Raw genomic sequence first — 8,023 nt, 5'->3', positions numbered from 1 at the left:
TGGATGGTCTCTGAGGGATCTCCCTCCTAGACCGGACTAAAGCATCCGCCAACTCTGGACAGTCTGTGGTGCACGTGGCGTTGGTGGATGGAGGAGACATGGATGTCCAGATGTGCTCAATGGATTCCAGGTCTGGGGAACGGGCGGCCAGTCCATAGCATCAATGCCTTCGCTCTGCGGAACTGCTGACACACTCCAGCACATGAGGTCTAGCAATTGTCTTGCAATAGGAGGAACCAGGGCAACGCACGCCGCATCTGGGTCTCACAAGGGGTCTGAGGATTCTCATCTCGTACCTATGGGCAGTCAGGCTACTCTGGCGAGCACATGGAGTGCTGTGGCGGCCCCCCAAAGAAATGCCACCCCACACCATGCCTGACCCACCGCCAAAACTCGGTCAATGCTGGAGATGTTGCAGGCAGCAGAACGTTCTCCACGGCGTCTCCAACTGTCACATCTGTCACTGTGCTCAGTGTGAACCTGCCTTTATCTGTGAATGAGGCACAGGGCGCCAGTGGCGAATTTTGCCAAGCTTGGTGTTTCTCTGGCAACGTCCAAACGTCTGCACGTGTTGGGCTGTAAGCACAACCTCCACCTGTGGCCTCATACCACCCTCCTGGAGTATGTTTTTCTGACCGTTGAAGCAGACACATGCCATTTGTGGCCTGCTGGAGGTCATTTTTCAGGGCCTCTGGCAGTGCTCCTCCTGCTCCTTCTTGCACAAAGGCGGAGGTAGCGTCCTGCTGCTGGGTTGTTGCCTCCTACGGACTCCTCCATCGTCTCCTGAATGTACTGGCCTGTCTCCTTGGTAGCGCTCCATGCTCTGGACACTATGCTGGACAGACACAGCAAACTTCTTGCCACAGCTCGCATTGATGTCCCATCCTGGATTGAGGGATGCACTACCTGGCCACTTGTGTGGGTTGTAGACTGCCGTCTCATGCTACCACTCCGAGTGAGAGCACCGCCAGCATTCAAAAGTGACCAAAACATCAGCCAGGAGCATAGGAAAATCTGAGAAGTGGTCTGTGGTCACCACTGCAGAATCACTCTTTATTGGGGGTGTCTTGCTAATTGCCTATAATTTCCAATTTTGTCTATTAATTTGCACACAGCATGTGAAATGTATTGTCATCAGTGTTGCTTTGCCTAAGTGGACAAGTTTGATTTCACAGAAGTGGTGATTGACTTGGAGTACAATTGTGTTGTTTAAGTGTTCACTTTATTTTTTTTGAGCAGTGATATATATGTTATACCACTTTTTGGGGAGGGAGGGAGGGAGGGAGGGAGAGAGGAGAGAAGAGAGAACACATTACTTGCATTGGAAAGAATTAACAAAACAATGAGCAAAGTAGAAAGCTATTTGGCCTAAACAGAAGTAGCACAGTGGCAGAAATACCTGACCACTGTGACTGACCGGCAAACTTAACGAAAGCTTTTGACTATGTACAGACTCAGTGAAATATGCTTTGCTATTGAGAAGAGGCCACCGTAGGCTAGACTGGTTTCAAGAGAAGACAGGCTATTGCACACTGCCCACAAAAATGAGGTGGAAACTGAGCTGACTTCCTAACCTCCTTCGCCAATGTATGACATAATTTCGAGACACATATTTCCCTCAGATTACACAGATCCAAAAGAATTCGAAAACAAACCATATTTTGAATAAACTCCCATATCCTACTGGACAGTGTGCATCACACGCAGCAAGATTTCTGACCTGTTGCCAAAAGAAAAGGGCAACCAGTGAAGAACAAATACCATTATTTATGTTTATTTATTGTCCCTTTTGTACATTTAACTAATTTGCACATCGTTACAACCCTGTATATTAGACATAATATGAACATTTGAAATGTCTATATTCGTTTGGAATTTTGTGAGTGTAATGTTCACTGTTAATTTTATGTTCATTTCCACTTTGTTTATTATCTACTTCACTTGCTTTGGCAATGTAACAATATATTTTATGCAACATAAGCCTTAAATATGAATTGAAATTGAAGAGAGACAGATTTTCCTTTTTTTGGGGGGTTGAAGGAACAGGAAGGAAGGCAGCATAGATCAGAACCTGTGGTGGCCCTATAATCCAAGATCACTCAGCCCTCTGCTTTTTTTAATGACTTGAAAGCCAGAATGGATTACCTTAAATGCACATTGACTAAAGCCAGGCGGTGCTGTGGTTCGCACTGGGCAATGTCAACAGCCCAGTGAGTAGATCGGGGTAGAAACAGAGACGAGGAGAGAGGTCTCAGAGTTCCTAACCCAGAATCCTTCATTTAAAGATCCATCCTTAAACTAAATGAACCAGACAAACAACACAACAAACAATTCCATGTTCACACACGTCTTACAAATGTTTTGTGTTTGTTGGCGTCGTGCCCTTTGTCAAAGTAGTGCACACCAATTAGTGGTAAGAGTCAATGTGAGGCTGTATAGCAGGGTACCGGTACAAGTCAATTGTGGAGGCTGTAATACAGGGTACCGGTAGAGTAATGTGGAAGGCTGTTACAGGGGGTACCGGTAAACAGAGTCAATGTGGAGGCTGTAACGGGTACCGGTACAGTCAATGTGGCGGGGCACTGTTAATGAGGTAATTGAGGTATACCACCTCATCAGGAGCATGCCCAGGCGTTGTAGGGAGGTCATTCAGGCACGTGGAGGCCACACACACTACTGAGCCTCATTTTGACTTGTTTTAAGGACATTACATCAAAGTTGGATCAGCCTGTAGTGTGGTTTTCCACTTTAATTTTGAGTGTGACTCCAAATCCAGACCTCCATGGGTTGATAAATTTGATTTCCATTGATAATTTTTGTGTGATTTTGTTGTCAGCACATTGAAAGTGAAAAATATGACTTAAAGAGTAATTCCGTTACCATGGAATTGCCTCCACCGATCCTGGATTGATAACGAGTCCTTCTCTGCCCAGCCCCAGACACAGACAGCTAGCTACTTGGTCACAGTAAGTGAATTGAGTAGCTGAAAGACAGAGCCAAAACCAAATGTCTTCTCAGGGGTATGGTGAGAGAGTTCTGAGCTGAAAAGTACTGAGTGTTCCTTTAATAATGGGCTCTTTGAAAAGCTTATATAAGTGTTCAGTGGAAAGTTCTAAAAGCTGTGTCAACCCTTTTAAGCGTCGCTGCTTTGTTATATTAGTATCATATTATGTTCCGGCGTCATTCCTGGTTATTCTGCATCATCAGACAAGCCCTGCGACGAGACTTTACACTGCTCCTGTGTCGAGCCTCGAGTTAAAACAAGAAATTGAATACCTAGATGAGGTGACATTATTAAGGATGTTATTCTGCATGCTTTTTTTGTCTTTAGGTTTTAAACTTTAACAAACAAGAGGGGCACTGATGCCTTTTAATATAAGCTAAATGAGGCTGTTAACCTGTCACGCCGTTGAAAGTCTCTGCATCTTGTCATGTGTGCCCTGAGCTGGGTTGGGCTGTGYCGATTGGCACATTGGTACTAGATGAGTCATGGGTTGGGCTGTTAGTGCTCAGACGGACTCAAAGCTCTGTTATGTGAGACACACACACAGACACACACACACATACACTCAGACTGAAAGGTTCTGTCATCCCAAACAGACACAAGACATTCCAGAACCATGATGTCACAGGCGCCACCATGACAGTAGTGAGGCATCCTGGGTAACAAATGACCATGTCTGGACACTGATGTCAATGACAATAACCYCAAGATCAAAAGGAGAGGAAAGGGATGGATGGAAACTATTTTTTCTCTTTCTTTGTGGATAAGAGAGGTACATGGCTGCCTAACATCTCTCCTCGAGCCTCAGACCATGCCAAATTATCTCAACTAAAGACAGCCAACCAGAGACTAGTGTTCCAAAGACAACCAATCAGCATTTGGTTTCCCTCTGACATCCTGTACCCTGATGGCCACCTAGCTCATCCCGTCCTCTGGAAAGAGATGCTTATTCAAATGGTTTAATCACCAGACATGGAGGCTTTAAAGATGTGGTTGGTGTGGTTTTGTGTGTGTGTGTGTGTGTGTGTGTGTGTGTGTGTGTGTGTGTGTGTGTGTGTGTGTGTGTGTGTGTGTGTTGTGTGTGCGTGTGCATCTGCCTGCATGTGTGTGTTCCCACCTCGTAGCCAAGGCAGCGGTTGGAGGCCCAGGATTCTCTGGCGCTGCCCACGTGTCTTCAGGGGGGTGTTGTGGCATGGCCAGTGACTAAAGGTGGGCAAGACCCTCACAAGCAGCCACACACACACACAACGACTAAAGTGGGCCAAGCCCCTCAGAACACAGCCCATATCTCCAACCGGCAACCCACTGCCTTACCCCAGCCAACACTCACAATCTGTTCCCATTACACTCCACTACTCTCCCCGCCCCATATTTGATACCCAGCCTGTCTAAACATATACACATGTCTCATTCCACTCAGCTAATATAACTCGGCCTCTACAAAACCACACAGAAAGAAAGCCCTCCTCTCCCTTGGCCTTGAGCTGTGTGATGAATTATGAAGCCAAGTCTGTCCAGCAGCTTTGAAGCAGCTCTCATCTCTTAGTACTTGGGCTTGTCATTGTCATGCCATTGAAGGCACCATGTGGAGCTTCATATTAAAAACTCACATTTACAAGTGGCGGGAGTTTTATCAAAGGGCGCTGTATTAGAGTTGGGGTCTTTGTGGAGCCCTAAACTCGGTCCTCTGGACCTCAAGGGGTGTACTTCTGGTTTTCCCTAGCACCTGAACACAGCTGATTCAAACAATCAACTAATTGATTATTTGCATCAGCTGTGTAGTACTAGGGTAAAAACCAGAACACACCCTTGAGGTCCCAGGACCTAGTTTGGGAAACGCTGGTGGAGCCTATAGGGCATCTGCGTGAATGTCCTTGCTCTTCAAATCTCAAACGGATCTTGCCATGTTGTTGAACTGTCCCTTCATGGATCATCCACCGGGGGGTGACACCAGAGAACTGGCTGAGTCCCAATGGAACCCTATTCCATATATAGTGCACTACTATTGACCAGAGCCTATGCAGGCCCTGGTCAAAATCACTGCACTATATATGGAATAGGATGCCGTTTGAGACGCATCCCTTGGTCATGGCAGGGCCATGCAGGGCCAGGGAGGCCAGGGAGAGCGGCAGCTGCTCTCTATAGTGGCCTGTAGCTTTGTGTCCATGCTACTCTTGGCTTTGGCACGTGGTGTGTTTGTGTGTGTGTGTGTGTGTGTGTGTGTGTGTGTGTGGTGTTGTGGTGTGTGTGTGTGTGTGTGTGTGTGTGTGTGTGTGTGTGTGTGTGTGTGTGTGTGTGTGTGTAGGCCTATAGCCCACAGCATGGTATTGATGGCTGTTTATTCAGTTAGACTGCCCCACTAATGGCTGGGCACATAGAAACCAGAGGAGCCAACCTCCTGCAGCCCCAACACCTGGCACCACAAATACTGACACACACACACACTACTGACTTTCACAAACACTCCTTCCTTTGCTTGCCAGCCCATAGTAGTTAGTTGATAAATATATTGATTTCATTGCTCAGTGATAGGAGCAGTCCGAGACCCAGTACAGATAAGCTAATTTTTATTTTCAAACATAATGGACAAAGGACAATATATTTCATCTGACATGCTTAGCTAACAGGRTTTAATACGACAGCTCTGTTCTGTTTAGTCCGTTAGTGGCTGTTAGCCTTCCTGCACGTAGAAACCACATAATATGTATTTGCCTTGCTGTGGAGGGGATGGCATAGTAGACTCCAAGAACAACACATACCAGGACAGAAGAGAGGGGGAGTTCTAACAGACTAATGAGTAACTGCAGGTCAAACATGGTGAAAGGGCTAGCAAGTCCTAGTCAGGGCAAGACTCACACACGATGTTTGAGTTTAAAACACATGCTGCCACCCAGTCCGGCTCCTGCCTGCTCAGCGCTGGGTCACGCTGAAATCCGTCCCCCTCTTCAGACGCTTTCATTAGACCCTGAATGATCATTAATCAAAGCAGCCCTCTCTGGACAAGATCTGTTGAGAAACAACTGGGAGAGAACTTCAAATCAAATCAAAAGTTTTGACACATGCTTCATAGACAACAGGTATAGACTAACAGTGAATGCTTAATTACGGGCTCTTCCCAACAATGCAGAGAGAGAAAATGTTTGAAATAATAGAAAAATAATAACAAAAGGAATAAATACACAATGAGCAAAGTTCAGGGCTTTGTAATGTCCACTCCAATACCTTGACGTTGTTGTCCTTAAGCCATTTAGCCACAACTTTGGAAGTATGCTTGGGGTCATTGTCCATTTGGAAGACCCATTTGAGACCAAACTTAAATTTGGGGAGTGGTTGAAAACCACTGTCATGCTCAAAGTAGATGTCCTAACCGACTTGCCAAAACTATAGTTTGTTAACAAGAAATTTGTGGAGTGGTTGAAAAACAATGACTCCAACCTAAGTGTATGTAAACTTCCGCCTCAGAAAAAGGCCAGACCAGGCATTCAACCCACCATTAACCCCTCAGCTGGACTCTCAGATATGCAGTTGAAGTCAGAAGTTTACATACACTTAGGTTGGAGTCATTAAAACTCGTTTTTCAACCACTCCACAAATGTCTTGTTAACAAACTAGAGTTTTGGCAAGTCGGTAAGGACATCTACTTTGTGCATGAAACAAGTAATTTTTCCAACAATTGTTTACAGACATCAGTCAGGAAGACATCAAATGGGTCTTCCAAATGGACAATGACCCCAAGCATACTTCCAAAGTTGTGTCAAAATGGCTTAAGGACAACAAAGTCAAGGTATTGGAGTGGAGCCTCGGTTTTTCTAATGACTGCCTTGCATGGTTCACCAACTACTTTGCAGACAGAGCTCAGTGTGTCAAATCGGAGGGCATGRTGTCCGGTCCTCTGGCAGTCTCTATGGGGGTACCTCAGGGTTCAATTCTCGGGCCGACTCTTTTCTCTGTATATATCAATGATGTTGCTCTTGCTGCGGGCGATTCCCTGATCCACCTCTACGCAGACGACACCATTCTGTATACTTCTAGCCCTTCCTTGGACATTGTGCTATCTAACCTCCAAACGAGCTTCAATGCCATACAACACTCCTTCCGTGGCCTCCAACTGCTCTTAAACGCTAGTAAAACCAAATGCACGCTTTTCAACCGTTCGCTGCCTGTAACTGCAACGCCTGGACTAGCGTCACCACCCTGGGGACGGTTCCGGACCGCTGAATATGTGGCACATCTATAGTGTTACAGGTGTCTGGCTAGGGACTGGCAAACTCTCTTTCAGATGCTCATATCCAAAATTCTCCGAATCCAATCAATCTAGTCGCTTTTCTTTTCGCAACAAGCCTCTTTCACTCGCGCCGCCAAACCTTTCCTTAGTAAAACTGATCTATCCTTACCGATCCTCCGACTTCGTCGATTGTATCTAGCAAAATAGCTTCCTAATACTTACTCCAGCAAACTGGATTTCAGTGTTAATCACAGAGTAGCCATTCCGTTATTGTTATCTAAAGCACCTTATTACGGGGGACCCACCACTGGACCATGTCATGGCCCTAGTCGAGCTTGAGCCTCGGCACATGTTCGTCGTTCAGACCACTGGCGTCCAGGACTCATCTACAAGGGCTATGCTTAGGTAAGAGCTTGCCGCCCTCGTATCTCAGTTCAGTGGTACGATGGCTACACCACCCGGTAGCACACGCGCTCCAGACACGGGTGTATATATCATGAGTCATCCCTAAGGCCAAACCTCATTTGGCCGCCTTTCCTTCCAGATTCTCTGCCTTGCCTGCGACGGATCGAATGCAAATTTCTGAAGTTGGAGCAACTTTTATCTACCTCAACAACTTTAAACATCTGCTATACGATGCAGCTACGGCATCACTGCAGCAGGCTTGTATAGTCCATCGGTATATAGCCCACCCCAATTACCTAGCTCACCCCCCATACTGCTTTTATTTTATTTACTTTTCTGCTTCTTTTGCCCAGCACCGTTTCTCTACTTGACATGTTCAATCTCTCTCT

The sequence above is a fragment of the Salvelinus sp. IW2-2015 genome, unplaced genomic scaffold (assembly GCF_002910315.2).
Source record: "Salvelinus sp. IW2-2015 unplaced genomic scaffold, ASM291031v2 Un_scaffold9267, whole genome shotgun sequence".
Classification (NCBI taxonomy): domain Eukaryota; kingdom Metazoa; phylum Chordata; class Actinopteri; order Salmoniformes; family Salmonidae; genus Salvelinus; species Salvelinus sp. IW2-2015.
The sequence above is the reverse complement of the archived record's forward strand: the minus strand, read 5'-3'. Positions refer to the sequence as shown.